Source organism: Chiloscyllium plagiosum, unplaced genomic scaffold (genome assembly GCF_037043375.1).
Source record: "Chiloscyllium plagiosum isolate Xiang-an unplaced genomic scaffold, Cpla_swu_hap1 HiC_scaffold_37, whole genome shotgun sequence".
Lineage (NCBI taxonomy): Eukaryota > Metazoa > Chordata > Chondrichthyes > Orectolobiformes > Hemiscylliidae > Chiloscyllium > Chiloscyllium plagiosum.
The window spans coordinates 2,361,914-2,378,054 of record NW_028270175.1 but is presented as its reverse complement, the minus strand read 5'-3'; the positions used below and the strand labels follow the sequence as shown (position 1 = coordinate 2,378,054).

The 16,141-nt window shown below is 50.3% G+C and overlaps 1 long non-coding RNA gene across 3 annotated transcripts in view; it reads left to right on the top strand.

Moving 5' to 3' along the window:
- LOC148139741 (uncharacterized) overlaps positions 1-16,141 on the top strand; it is a 93,209-nt gene that overhangs the window by 40,795 nt on the left and 36,273 nt on the right. For all 3 annotated transcript variants that reach the window (XR_015753411.1, XR_015753413.1, XR_015753412.1), the window contains exon 2: positions 13,438-13,594. This is a non-coding gene — a long non-coding RNA (uncharacterized LOC148139741). The remainder of the gene's footprint in view (positions 1-13,437; positions 13,595-16,141) is intronic.

Sequence of the window (16,141 nt, the reverse complement as noted above, 5' to 3'; positions counted from 1 at the left end):
GGGAGTGTGTGTGTGTGTGGGGGGAGAGTGTGTGTGTGGGGGGGGGGGAGTATATGTGTGTGTGGGGGGAGTGTGTGTGTGTGTGGGGGGAGTGTGTGTGTGTGTGGGGGGAGTGTGTGTGTGGGGGGGGGGAGTGTATGTGTGGCGGGGGGGGCAGTGATTATTGCCTATAGTTCGGGTCATCAGTTTCCCATGAGAATGTGATCCAGGGAGAGGCGTGGGGAGGGGGAGAGTAGGTGCACCCAGCTGTAACTGCGCCTGGGGAGTGTTAGCGTCCACGGGGAAAGACTGAGCTGTCTGGAGCTGTTCATTTTTTGAAACGAGGATGTTGAGGGGGGAGTTATTTGAGGAGTATAAAATCCCCAAAGACCAAGGTGGAGTGGATGGTAGGATCCTTTCCCTGAGCTAAGTGGTCAATGTCAGAGTTTGTAGATTTAACGAGGGAATTTGACATGACTGTTTCTCACCCGGGGATGGTGAGGGGACGGCTGAGGGGTAGAAGAGGCTGTATACCATGGTCACAACTAAATGACAATTGCTTGTGTGCTGGAAACTCTGAACTGACTGAGAACGAAGGAGCAGGAACTGGGAGGTGGCGTCTGACTCGATGACTCTTTGATGTTTAGGCAGACATGTCGGGCCATTAAACGTCTCCTGTACTGTCAATGTTTCTATAATTCAATTTATGGTTTCTCCTTTGCTCTTAGAGTCTTCACATATTTCGGTAACTTTGCTTTGTAAATTAAATATCAAACTGCAGCATCACCAGAATTAACAAAGATCAGAGCTTCCTTGGATGCAGGAGCTGAATATTTTCAGATTTTTCTGTTTACATTTTGAATTTTCAAAACCTTTTTTTTGTTTTTAGTACAATATTCTTAATTGTTCAGACTTCAATACTCCTGACCAGCAACGGTGCAGCTGGTTTGACCTTTAATGGGATTTAATAGGTTGTTGGAAGCTCTCTGTTGGTATCAGGGACACGGTGTATTAGATGAACAGGGTCTGTACGGGGTAAAAACAATGACTGCAGATGCTGGAAACCAGATTCTGGATCAGTGGTGCTGGAAGAGCACAGCAATTCAGGCAGCATCCGAGGACAGGCAAAATCGATGTTTCGGGCAAAAGCCCTTCATCAGGAATAAAGGCAGAGAGCCTGAAGCGTGGAGAGATAAGCTAGAGGAGGGTGGGGGTGGGGAGAGAGTGGCATAGAGTACAATAGGTCAGTGGGGAAGGAGATGAAGGTGATAGGTCAGGGAGGAGAGGGTGGAGTGGATAGGTGGAAAAGGAGCTGGGCAGGTCGGACAAGTCCGGACAAGTCGAGTTGCTGGAGGTTAGAAACTAGGATGAGGTGGGGGAAGGGGAAATGAGGAAACTGTTGAAATCCACATTGATGCCCTGGGGTTGAAGTGTTCCGAGGAGAAAGATGAGGCGTTCTTCCTCCAGGCGTCTGGTGGTGAGGGAGCGGCGGTGGAGGAGGCCCAGCACCTCCATATCCTCGGCAGAGTGGGAGGGGGAGTTAAATGTTGAGCCACGGGGCGATTTGGTTGATTGGTGCGGGTGTCTCAGAGATGTTCCCTAAAGCGCTCTGCTAGGAGGCGCCCAGTCTCCCCAATGTAGAGGAGACCGCATCGGGAGCAACGGATACAATAAATGATATTAGTGGATGTGCAGGTAAAACTTTGATGGATGTGGAAGGCTCCTTTAGGGCCTTGGATAGAGGTGAGGGAGGAGGTGTGGGCATAAGTTTTACAGTTCCTGCGGTGGCAGGGGAAAGTGCCAGGATGGAAGGGTGGGTCGTAGGGGGGCGTGGACCTGACCAGGTAGTCACAGAGGGAACGGTCTTTGCGTCTTACTCTGTGATCAGAATGAAGTCAAGGATGGAACAAATATCATCGAATCAAACTGATCGATGCACTGAGATCTACCTGCAGCTGTAGGGTAGGGGAAAGGGCAGCCCCTTGAGAGTTAAATAATTGTCATTTTAAAAAAGTACAACTGACCTGAAGCTGCATGAGGCAGGAAATCAGCAAACGTGAGGAGACTCCGAGTAAAACGAGAGATGAGGAGAGACTGAATGGGTGCCAAGAGAGTGATTGTAAATATTGACAGAGTCAGTGGAGAGAATGCCAGACACTCAGCCATTTATATGGTCTCAGCAGTGTCCAGTGGACTTAATGCTACTCATTTGTCATTGAGACCAGGCCAGAGTGAAATCACAGCAGCCTGACTCGTGCTGTGTGCCATGTTTGTTCTCTCTATTACCATCGACAGTGCTCTGATCACTCCAGTCAGCAACCTGGCTGTCGATGATAAAAATTAGAATGAATTTACTGAGCTGAAAAACCACCTGTTCCCTGCGGTAAGAGCACATCCAAACTGCTCCGGACTGCATCACCTCACCCTAACAACATGAATTTCCATCCTCTTCCTCCTTCACTCACTCTGCCTTGTTTCCCCTGAAATGTAGTGATACTGTTGCCCTCCCCCTCTCCCTGTTGGAGTGAGTCCCACATTCTCCCACTCCCCACTCCCCACTCCCTGTGCTGCATTTATACAGAACAGAGAACGTTACAGTGCAGTTCCTCAGTGTTGTACCAACCTGTGAAATCAATCTGAAGCCTCCAGTCTACACTATTTCATTCTCATCCATATGTTTGTCCAATGACCATTTAAATGCCCTTAAAGTTGGCTAGTCTACTACTGTTGCAGCCAGTGCATTCCACACCCCTACTACTCTCTGAGTAAAGAAATTATCTCTGACATCTGTCCTTTATCTATCACCCCTCAATTTAAAGCTATGTCCCTTGTGCTAGCCATCACTATCCAAGGATAAAGACTCTCACTGTCCACTCTATCTAACCCTCTGATTATCTTATATGTCTCAATTAAGTCACCTCTCAACCTTCTTCTCTCTAACGAAAACAGCCTCAACTCCCTCAGCCTTTCCTTGTAAGACATTCCCTCCACACCAGGCAACATCCTAGTAAATCTCCTCTGCACCCTTTCCAAACCTTCCACATCCTTCCTATAATGCAGTGACCAGAACTGTACACAATACTCCAAGTGCGGCTGCGCTAGAGTTTTGTACAGCTGCAGCATAACCTCATGGTTCTGGAACTCAACCCCTCTATCAATAAAAGCTAACACAACACATGCTGCCTCAACAACCCGATCAACCTGGGTGGCCACTTTCAGGGATCTATATACCTGGATAAAGTTAAAAATCACACAACACCAGGTTATAGTCCAACAGGTTTAATTGGAAGCACACTAGCTTTCGGAGCGATGCTCCTTCATCAGGTGATGAAGGATGAAGGAGCGTCGCTCCGAAAGCTAGTGTGCTTCCAAATAAACCTGTTGGACTATAACCTGGTGTTGTGTGATTTTTAACTTTGTCCACCCCAGTCCAACACTGGCATCTCCAAATCATATATATACACTGAGATCTCTCTGCTCATCTACACTACCAAGAATCTTTCCATTAGCCCAGTACTCTGCATTCCTGTTACTCCTTCTAAAGTGAATCACCTCACACTTTTCCCATTTACCTCCATTTGCCACCTCTCAGCCCAGCTCTGCAGCTTCTCTATGTTCCTCTGTCAAAATCGTTGACTAGGACCTGTTCTGTACACCCCAATCCCTGTACCTCCGATCCCTGTACCATCAATCCCCATAGCACCCCCATCCCTGTATCTCCAATCCCCATAGCACCCCCATCCCTGTACCTCCAATCCCAAGCACCATCTCTGTAACCACCAATCCGCATAGCACCCCCATCTCTGTAACCACCAATCCCCATAGCACCCCCATCCCTGTACCTCCAATCCCCATAGCACCCCCATCTCTGTAACCACCAATCCCTAAAGTGCCCCAATCCCCATCGTCCCCCAATTCCTGTAATGCCCCCACCCCAGTCCCTGTTCTCCAATCTCCAGAGCTCCTATCTCTGTAACTGCCAATCTCTGTAATCCCCAATCCCTGCATACCCCATCCCTGTAGCCCCCAATCCCTGTAATCCCCAACCCCTGTAATCCCCAATCCCTGTAACCCCCAAACCCCTTAGTGTCCTAATCCTCATAGTCCCCTAATCCCTGAAAACACCTATCCTTGTAACCCCAAACCCCATAGTCTCCCATTCCCTGTAACTCCTCTTCCCTGTAACCCATTTTCCCTGTAGCCCAATCCCTCCAAGCCCCAATTTCTAGAGCCCCCAATCGCTGTAAACACTATCCCAGTACCGTCTTCCCCACAGCACCCCAATCTGTGTAACCCACCATCCCTGTACCCCCAATCCCTATAACACCCATCTCTGTAACTCCCAATCTTCATTGTGCCCCAATCCTCATAGTTCCCACACTCCCTGTAGCCCCATCCCCATAGCACAGAAAACCCTGTAACTCCTGATCCCTGTACGCCCCAATCGCCATAGCAGCCCCATCTCTGTAACCCCCATCCCTCTGACTCCCCAATCCCTGTAAACCCAAATCCTTGTACTCCAATCCCAGTAACCCCAATCACCATAGCCCCCCAATCCCCACACACTCTCCAATCCCAACCCGCCCACAATTGTCAGCAGCCCCTCTGCATCGACCCCACCCCTCAGCCCCCTCCCCCATGGGGGACCTTCTCTTTCTGATGTCGCAACTGATCCTGTTTGATTTTTGTGAAGAGTATTTTCCAGGACAGGTCCAGAACAGGATCAGGACAGGTCCAGGACAGGACCAGGACAGGACCAGGACAGGACCAGAACAGGACCAGGATAGGACCAGGATAAAACCAGGACAGGACCAGGATAGGACTAGGACAGGACCAGGATAGGACCAGGATAAAACCAGGACAGGACCAGGATAGGACTAGGACAGGACCAGGTCAGGACCAGGACAGGATCAGGACAGGACCAGGATAGGACCAGGACAGGACCAGAACAGGACCAGGATAGGACCAGGATAAAACCAGGACAGGACCAGGATAGGACCAGGATAAAACCAGGACAGGACAAGGATAGGATTAGGACAGGACCAGGTCAGGACCAGGACAGGATCAGGACAGGACCAGGATAGGACCAGGTCAGGACCAGGTCAGGACCAGGACCAGGTCAGGACCAGGACAGGACCAGATCAGGACCAGGTCAGGACCAAGACCAGGTCAGGACCAGGACAGGACCAGGACAGGACCAGGACAGGACCAGGATAGGACCAGGACAGGACTAGGTCAGGACCAGGTCAGGACCAGGACAGGACCAGGTCAGGACCAGGTCAGGACCAGGACAGGACCAGGTCAGGACCAGGACAGGACCAGGACAGGACCAGGACAGGACCAGGTCAGGACCAGGTCTGGACCATGTCAGGACCAGGACAGGACCAGGCCAGGACCAGGACAGGACCAGGTCAGGACCAGGACTAGGACCAGGTCAGGACCAGGTCAGGACCAGGACCAGGACATGCCCAGGTCAGGACCAGGTCAGGACCAGGTCAGGACCAGGACAGGACTAGGACAGGACCAGGTCAGGACCAGGTCAGTACCAGGACCAGGACAGGACCAGGACAGGACCAGGACAGGACCAGGTCAGGACCATGTCAGGACCAGGTCAGGACCATGTCAGGACCAGGACAGGACCAGGATAGGACCGGGTCAGGACCAGGACAGGACCAGGTCTGGACCATGTCAAGCCCAGGACAGGACCAGGCCAGGACCAGGACAGGGCCAGGTCAGGACCAGGTCAGGACCAGGACTAGGATCAGGTCAGGACCAGGTCAGGACCAGGTCAGGACCAGGACCAGGACAGGACCAGGTCAGGACCAGGTCAGGACCAGGACAGGACTAGGACAGGACCAGGTCAGGACCAGGTCAGTACCAGGACCAGGACAGGACCAGGACAGGACCAGGACAGGACCAGGACAGGACCAGGACAGGACCAGGTCAGGACCAGGACAGGACCAGGTCAGGACCAGGACAGGACCAGGACGGGACCAGGTCAGGACCAGGACAGGACCGGGACAGGACCAGGTCAGGACCAGGACAGGACCAGGTCAGTACCAGGACCAGGACAGGACCAGGTCAGGACCAGGACCAGGACAGGACCAGGTCAGGACCAGGTCAGGACCAGGACAGGACTAGGACAGGACCAGGTCAGGACCAGGTCAGTACCAGGACCAGGACAGGACCAGGACAGGACCAGGTCAGGACCAGGACAGGACCAGGTCAGGACCAGGAAAGGACCAGGTCAGGACCAGGTCAGGACCAGGACAGGACCAGGACAGGACCAGGTCAGGACAGGACCAGGTCAGGACCAGGTCAGGACCAGGACAGGACCAGGTCAGGACCAGGACAGGACTAGGTCAGGATGAGGACAGGACCAGGTCAGGACCAGGTCAGGACCAGGACCAGGACAGGACCAGGACAGGACCAGGACAGGACTAGGTCAGGACCAGGTCAGGACCAGGACAGGACCAGGACAGGACCAGGTCAGGATCAGGTCAGGACCAGGACAGGACCAGGATAGGACCAGGTCAGGACCAGGTCAGGACCAGGACAGGACCAGGACAGGACCAGGTCAGGATCAGGTCAGGACCAGGACAGGACCAGGATAGGACCAGGTCAGGACCAGGATAGGACCAGGACAGGACGAGGTCAGGACCAGGACAGGACCAGGACAGGACCAGGTCAGGACCAGGTCAGGACCAGGACCAGGACAGGACCAGGAGAGGACCAGATCAGGACCAGGACCAGGACAGGACCAGGTCAGGATCAGGTCAGGACCAGGACAGGACCAGGATAGGACCAGGTCAGGACCAGGATAGGACCAGGACAGGACGAGGTCAGGACCAGGACAGGACCAGGACAGGACCAGGTCAGGACCAGGTCAGGACCAGGACCAGGACAGGACCAGGAGAGGACCAGATCAGGACCAGGACCAGGACAGGACCAGATCAGGATCAGGTCAGGACCAGGTCAGGACCAGGACAGGATCAGGACAGGACAGGACAGGACCAGGATAGGACCAGGACAGGATCAGAGCATCCTGAGCATCAGCAATTGAATTTGAAAGGATGGTTCGGAGGCTGTCAGTAGCTGAGGCAGACTGTCTCTGGCTGTATAACCGAACCAATAGCGCGAATCCTGACAGAGGTTTTTAATGCTACCACAAATAAGGAGGAAGCTAACAACTCATCAATCCTGGACACACATCTCAGTCTGTCTCCTGCGTGGGAGTATATATTGCATATATATATTCTATACCTTTTGGTATATACTGGATAGATGTGTGTGTCTATATATTATATTTATATATATTATAAACTGTATATATTATAATGGGCCACACGGTCAAGAATATTTCAGACCCTTACACTTTATACATGTAAGTCTTCTCTGACACCTGCTGGCAGCCACTGAAACTGCAGCTTTAAAGGGCCTTCAGGGAGATATTCCTCTTCCCTGACTCAGGGAAGGTTTGATGTGGAGTTGCTGGCGTTGGCTTGGGGTGGACAAAGTCTACGGTCTTATGACACCAGGTTGTTATTTTGGTTAGACCCTCATCATGTGACTCTGATACCTACTCACGTTATTCCAGCCTCTAGCACCACCTTATTTTTGATTTTTTGTAATTAACTCTCTGCCTCAATTAATTGTATCATAGGTCATCCCTACGCTTGCTAATTAGCTGTTGACACTTTACTCACACTGTCTGACGCTCTTGATCAGTTGTTACTCAGCCTGTGGACACTCCACCCACACCAAATGTATCTATCCATTGACACTCTTAGTTACCTGGAATTATCTTGCCATTATCTCTCCCCTTATATATTCTGTACCTGTGTGCTTCCTTCCACTTCACCCGACGAAGGAGTAGTGCTCCAAAAGCCTGTGACTGTAAGTAAAGCTATTGGACTGTAACCTGGTGTCATGTGACTCCTGACTCTGGGAATTTTGACGATGAAAGTGGGAGGAATGGTGGAGATGTGGCCACTGAGGAAAGCCTCCTCCTTTACCTGGGGAGTTGGAGATATTTATTGAGCACGTACCTTACCCAGTCGTTAAAAAATAAACTGCTGAATTTTAACTTGATGTACGCGGATTGGACCTAGTGTCTGTAGAGAGTGGTGAGTATCCAGTGTAATCTGACACTGCACTCTCATGGTGTAGAAATTGGATCTTTAATTCTGTCACTGAGTCCTCGCTCAAATTAATAACCGTTCGCTTCCTGGCAGTGTCTTTGAATTTTTGACCGTTCCAAATTGACAAGACTCCGGTGTTACTGGGGCTGTAGTGTTGATGATGAAAGAAATATATGAAGGTGTCGGAGAGACTTGGTGCTTGCTGTCAATTCCAATTAGTGATTGCATTCACTACACCCTCTGACCTTTTGCTGGTGGAACAATCTGTACTCAGCAAAGGACTCTGTTTTAATCATTTCCACACCTCCCCCCCAAACCTCAATGAATTCTGGGTGCTGCATGTTGCTGAAACTCTGATTTCATCACCTTGTACCTGTGGATGGGACCTCCCCTCCCTGTCACACAGATCCCTCCACCTGAACACTGCCCTCTTATCCACTTCTCATTTTTTCATTGAGAACTCTTGGTGTGACATTGGCTGCCTTACGCTCTGTGCTACCCCTCCCCTACTCTAACCCGTCTCTGTGCTGCACTCCATTCTCTCTCACCTTGATGCCCGAACCTGCCGATAAGGGATTTGGGTTAGTGTCTGGAACAATGATCTCTACCTGATAGAGGGGGAGTGCCAACTCTCAGATACATCCTCTTACCTTCCCTGGATCAAAGCCCCACTATTGGCCAATTTCCAGAACAGTCACTAACTTCAAATCCTGTGGAGATTTCCCATCTCATTGTCCCCCAACCCCTCGCAGCTAGCATCTTACCTCCTTCACAAAATCCACAAACAGGACAGCTCGGCAGACCCACTGTTGCTGCCTGTTCCTGTCCCAAGGGACTTCTTTCTTTCCATCTTGACCCTTTCAGTCTATCCAGTCTCTACCCGGCTTCATTGGTGTCTCTCCTGATGCTCTGCAGTTTTTGGACAATTTGTCCCTAGCTGCCGCCTCCCATTCCCTTTCACACGGGTGTTCTATCCCTCGACACGTCTATTCCCCATCAGGATGGTCTAAAGCATCATTGCTTTTCCCTTGACAAGACTCCTTAACCGTCCCCATCCATCACCACCCTCCTCTACCAGACTGAGCTCGTTCTCACTTTGAACAGCTCTCCTTTAACCCTGCTCACTTTCTCAAATGAAAGGAGTGACCGTGGCTACCCACCTGGGCCCCAGTGACTCCTCTCTCTCTGTGGGCTGTGGGGGAGCCTTCCTCATTCCCAGTCTGCTCAGGCCACTTCCTTTCTGCACACCTGTTCACACCCCAAGTTGGAAAACCTAATGAGTTTTGCTTCTAATTTCCATCTTTCTCTCACCTACACCTGCTCCCTCTCTGACCCTTCCCTTCCTTCACTTCACTTTGTCCGTTTCGGAGGTTAATCCACCGATATCCATGACAAACCCACTGATTTTCACGGTTACCTTGACTACAATCCCCACGCTTCCTGCAAGGATTCCGTTCCATTCTCCCTGTTTCCCCATCTGTCACATCTGTCCTGATGATGCCACCTTCTGCTGGGCTGCCTCTGGGAAGTGGTCAACCCCTGCCCTCCTGATAGGGCCCTCAGAACTCAACATTGAGCTCACGAACATCTGACCACAAACACAGTGCTTCACTTATTGTCTCTCCTGCCAGTGTCTTCAAGATTTTGCCTTCAGCTGAGTTGACTTTTATTTTGCTATGGATGCCTCCTGTGTTTTCTCATTTCTCTATATCCATCACAACTCCCTTTGCCTTGATCTATGACACCAGTGATGGCTAATGTTCCTCACCCTTGATCCCTCCTCTGATCATCCATTCTGTTCCACCTGCTCCTCTCTGCATTTCTCGACAGTTTAAAATCCATCTCTTTCTCAGCTTCCTCTTCAGTTCTGAAGAAGAGTCACACTGAACTTCAACGTTAACTCTAGTTCTCTCTCTGAGAGATGCTGCCAGACCTGCTGAGTTTCTCCAGCACTTCCTGCTTTGATTGCAGTTTTCCAGCAGCTGCAGTGCTTTCCTTCTGTTTGTGTGCGAGAGTTTCATTGCGAGAGTCAAGCAGAGGAAAAGGAACCTTCAGCAGCCCCTGGCAATCAGCCAGAGTTACATTTCCACTTTGATAGAAGTTCCAGAATTTGACCTCGAGTAATAGACAATAGGTGCAGGAGTAGGCCATTCTGCCCTTCGCGCCAGCACCACCATTCAATATGATCATGGCTGATCATCCTCAATCAGTATCCTGTTCCTGCCTTATCTCCATAACCCTTGATTCCACTATCCTTGAGAGCTCTATCCAACTCTTTATTAAATGAATCCAGAGACTGGGCCTCCACTGCCCTCTGGGGCAGAGCATTCCACACAGCCACCACTCTCTGGGTGAAGAAGTTTCTCCTCATCTCTGTCCTAAACGGCCTACCCCATAGTTTTAAGCTGTGTCCTCTGGTTCGGCACTCACCCATCAGCGGAAACTGATCGCAAATCTATCGAACTCTGGAAAATAATCACCAACGCATCCATGATTTCCCGAGCCACCTCCTTCGGTACCCTGGGATGTAGATCATCAGGCCCCGGGGACTTATCAACTTTCAGACCTAACAGTCTCCCCAACACCAAATCCTGGCAAATATAAATTCCCTTAAGTTCAGGTCCTTCAGCCACTGTTACCTCAGGGAGATTGCTTGTGTCTTCCCCAGTGAACACAGATCTGAAGTACCAATTCAATTTTTCTGCCATTTCTTTGTTCCCTGTAATATATTCCCCTGTTTCTGTCTTCAAGGGCCCAATTTTAGTCTTAATCATTTTTTTGCCTTTCACATACCTAAAAAAAACTTTTACTATCCTCCTTTATATTATTGGCCAGTTTACCTTCGTACCTCATTTTTTCTCTGCGTATTTCCTTCTTAGTAATCCTCTGTTCTTTAAAAGCTTCCCAGTCCTCCGTTTTCCCACTTATCTTTGCTATGTTATACTTTTTCTCTTTTAACTTTATATGTTTCTTAACTTCCCTCGTCAGCCACGGCCACCCATGCCTCCTCCTAGGATCTTTCTTCTTTTTTGGAATGAACTGATCCTGCAACTTCTGCATTATACACAGAAATATCCGCCATTGTTCCTCCACGGTCATCCCTGCTAAGGTATTGCACCATTGAACTTTGGCCAGCTCCTCCCTCATAGCTCCATAGTTCCCTTTATTCAACAGAAGTACTGTCGCTTCCGACTGTACCCTCTCCCTCTCAAATTGCAGATTGAAGCTTATTGTATTACGGTCACTACTTCCCAATGGCTCCTTCACTTCGAGGTCCCTGACCAATTCTGGTTCGTTACACAATACCAGATCCAGAATTGCCTTCTCCCTGGTCGGCTCCAGCACCAGCTGCTCTAAGAATCCATCTCTGAGGCACTCCACAAAGTCTCTTTCTTGAGGTCCAATACCATCCTGATTCTCCCAGTCTACCTGCATGTTGAAATCCCCCATAACAACTGTAGTATTACTGAGTATAACTGACTGGGCCATTATTGGTCATTTGCTAAAGTCAAATCTCTCAAAACAAAGCCCAATCGTTTTGTGAAATCTCAGCTATTGATGTGTGATAGGAAACATGTGGTTTATATATATATAGGAATATAGTCCAATTTTAGAGTTTGAAGTTTAAAATAGTTGCAAATTATTGAATCGTACAGTACAGACAGGCCCTTTGGCCCATCGAGTCTGTAGCAACAAGGGCAGCATGGTGGCACAGTGGTTAGCACTGCTGCCTCACAGCACCAGAGACACGGGTTCAATTCCCGCCTCAGGCGACTGACTGTGTGGAGTTTGCACATTCTTCCAGTGTCTGTGTGGGTTTCCACCGGGTGCTCCGGTTTCCTCCCACAGTCCAAAAATGTGCAGGTTAGGTGAATTGGCCATGCTAAATTGCCCGTAGTGTTAGGTGAAGGGGTAAATGTAGGGGAATGGGTCTGGGTGGGTTGCTCTTCGGAGGGTCAGTGTGGACTTGTTGGGCTGAAGGGCCTGTTCCCACACTGTAAGTTATCTATCTAATCTAGTGCCACTTGGCCCCTGGCCTTGAATGTCACAATATTTAAACTGCTCATTCAAATAGCTTTTGAAGGTAGTGAGATAACCTGCCTCACCTTGGAGATAGTGAGAACTGCAGATGCTGGAGAGTCAGAGTCGATGAAGTGTGACGCTGGAAAAGCACAGCAGGTCAGGCAGCATCCGAGGAGCAGCAGAATCGATATTTCAGGTCGGAACCTTTCATCAGGACTGGGGAGGGGAAAGGGGGCTGAGAAATAAATTGAGAGAGGGGGTGGGGCTGGGGGAAAGGTGGGTGGGATAGCGATAGGAGGTGATTGCGAGTGGTCAATGGGAAGGGTGAAGCAGATAGGTGGAGAGCAAGAGAGACGAGTAGGGTCAGGTTAGGGGGGTGGGGTGGAGAGGGAGGGCTGGTGCTGGGATTAGGTGGAAGCTGGTGAATTCTACTTTAAGGGGGTGTGGTTGTAAGGTCCCAAGGCGGAAGATGAGGTGTTCTTCCTCCAGTTTGGGTGTGGTTTGTTCTGCCTTCCCAGGGAGTGCTTTGCAGATTCCCACCTCCCTCTGGACAAAGCTAGTTGAACTCATACCAGTGTGTTCGTTTTGCAAAAGATCTTTTATTTTAAAAATTCACTCAATTAGACAGATCTTCCTGAACAGTGCAATAATCCAGTATGTGCCAGAGAGAATGGAGCTCGTGGAATGTGAATATCAAATTGGTTTTAGTGTGTGGTTTATTACAGGCAGGGTAAACGTGAAATGCTTGTTTTTCTTTCAGAGTAACCAACAATTGACCTGATCTTTTCTTCTTAACAGCAACTAAGGCTGGCGCAGAAATGCTGTCCCAGCCAGTGACACCTCCATCCCTTTTATAAATAAAGATCTCCGTAGAGATTAAACCTTTTGGGTAGTTCAGAGAAGAACTGCCTGTGGTCAGAATCATGTAAAGTGAAAAAGGACACAGGACGATTCAGGGAGAAATCGTCACCTCAATAGAGAAGTTCAGTTTGTGCAACTTCCAGACCAGAAGTGCTTGGTCAGAACTCTGCAAATTATTAGGACCTGAGAAAATTTAAGCTCTTGATTTGTGAATATTCATGTATGAAGACTTCACAGATCACAGAAGGAAAATGAAATATTTGATGGAAAGAGGTAATTTTCTGAATTTGAGTCTCTCTGAGGGATATTTTCTTGAAATGGGAGAAATCTTTGTATCACGTTGTGTTTTAAGACCTTTCAAAATGCTTTCTATATTTAGATAGCTTGTTTACTTTTGTTTTGTGTGATAAACGTCTGTTCTGTTTTTTTAAAGAACTCTGCAGCCTCATGTAACAATGTTTCAGTGAATAAGAACCACAGTCACTGAGGAACATGTCCTTCTACAATCTGACTTGTCCAGCTGTGCAATCCATTGGATCGACTCCCGTACGGTGATGGATCACGTGGAGACAATTGACAAGACTTGGAAGGTTGGTGGCTGATGGTTCTCTTTAAGTAAAATCCTTCAAAAACAGGAGATGGAAGCTGGAGTGGGTCATGTGATCCTTTCACCTCCTCCATCATTCAGCAGGATCACCTGAATAGGGACACCCCGCGCTGGCCTATTACCTGCCCTCGACCTCTTCATTTCCAACTGCCGCCGGGACATTAACCACCTCAACCTGTCTACCCCCCTCCCCCACTCCAACCTCTCACCCTCACAACGCGCAGCACTCCATCAAGCCAGCGGATAAAGGGGGCGCAGTGGTAATCTGGCGCACTGACCTCTACATCGCTGAAGCCAAACGTCAACTCGAGGACACCTCTTCCTACCGCCCCCTTGACCATGACCCCACCCCCCCATCACCAAACCATCATCTCCCAGACCATACAGAACCTCATTACCTCAGGAGATCTCCCACCCACAGCTTCCAACCTCATAGTCCGGGAACCCCGCACTGCCCGGTTCTACCTCCTTCCCAAGATCCACAAGCCTGACCACCCTGGCCGACCCATTGTCTCAGCATGCTCCTGCCTCACTGAACTCATCTCTACCTACCTCGACACTGTCCTATCCCCCCTAGTCCAGGAACTCCCCACATACTTTCGAGACACCACCCACGCCCTCCCCTCCTCCAAGACTTCCGTTTCCCCGGCCCCCAATGCCTCATCTTCACCATGGATATCCAATCCCTCTACACCTCCATCCGCCATGACCAGGGCCTCCAAGCCCTCCGTTTTTTCCTCTCCAGACGTTCCCAACAGTACCCTTCCACCGACACTCTCATTTGTTTGGCCAAACTGGTCCTCACCCTTAACAATTTCTCCTTTGAATCCTCCCACTTCCTCCAGACCAAAGGGGTAGCCATGGGCACACGTATGGGCCCCAGCTATGCCTGTCTCTTTGTTGGCTACGTAGAGCAGTTGATCTTCCGTAATTACACCGGCACCACTCCCCACCTCTTCCTCCGCTACATTGATGACTGCGTTGGCGCCACCTCATGCTCCCGCGAGGAGGTTGAGCAATTCATCAACTTCACCAACACATTCCACCCTTACCTTAAATTTACCTGGACCATCTCTGACACCTCCCTCCCCTTCCTGGACCTCTCCATCTCCATTAGTGACGACCAACTTGACACTGACATTTTTTTACAAACCCACCGACTCCTACAGCTACCTGGATTACACCTCTTCCCACCCTACCTCTTGCAAAAACGCCATCCCGTGTTCCCAATTCCTCCGCCTCCGCCGTATCTGCTCCCAGGAGGAGCAGTTCCACCATAGAACACACCAGATGGCCTCCTTCTTTAGAGACCGCAATTTCCTTTCCCATGTGGTTAAAGATGCCCTCCAACACATCTCATCCACATCCCGCACCTCCGCCCTCAGACCCAACCCCTCCAACCGTAACAAGGACAGAACGCCCCTGGTGCTCACCTTCCACCCTACCAACCTTCGCATAAACCAAATCATCCGCCGACATTTCCGCCACCTCCAAACAGACCCCACCACCAGGGATATATTTCCCTCCCCACCCCTTTCCACCTTCCGCAAAGACCGTTCCCTCCGTGACTACCTGGTCAGGTCCACGCCCCCCCTACGACCCACCCTCCCATCCTGGCACTTTCCCCTACCACCGCAGGAACTGTAAAACCTGCGCCCACACCTCCTCCCTCACCTCTATCCAAGGCCCTAAAGGAGCTTTCCACATCCATCAAAGTTTTACCTGCACATCCACTAATATCATTTATTGTATCCGTTGCTCCCGATGTGGTCTCCTCTACATTGGGGCGACTGGGTGCCTCCTAACAGAGCGCTTTAGGGAACATCTCCGAGACACCCGCACCAATCAACCACACCGCCCCGTGGCCCAACATTTCAACTCCCCCTCCCACTCTGCCGAGGACATGGAGGTCCTGGGCCTCCTCCACCGCCGCTCCCTCACCACCAGACGCCTGGAGGAAGGAAGCTTCATCTTCCGCCTCGGAACACTTCAACCCCAGGGCATCAATGTGGACTTCAACATTTCCCCTTCCCCCACCTCACCCTAGTTCCAAACTTCCAGCTCAGCACTGTCCCCATGACTTGTCCGAACTTGTCCTACCTGCCTATCTCCTTTTCCACCTATCCACTCCACCCTCTCCTCCCTGACCTATCACCTTCATCCCCTCCCCCACTCACCCATTGTACTCACTACTTTCTCCCCACCCCCCCCACCCTCCTCTTGCTTATCTCTCACGCTCCAGGCTCACTGCCTTTATTCCTGATGAAGGGCTTTTGCCCGAAATGTGGATTTCGAAGCTCCTTGGATGCTGCCTGAACTGCTGTGCTCTTCCAGCACCACTAATCCAGAAAGTGAGGACTGCAGATGCTGAAGATCAGAGTGAGCAGAGTGATGCTGGAAAAGCGCAGCAGGTCAGGCAGCATCCGAGGAGCAGGAAAATCGATGTCTTGAGCATTAGTTCTTCATCAGGAAGGGAACGATCTGATCTTGAACCGAATTCTCCTTCCTGCCCACTCAGCGTTCTGTCTGA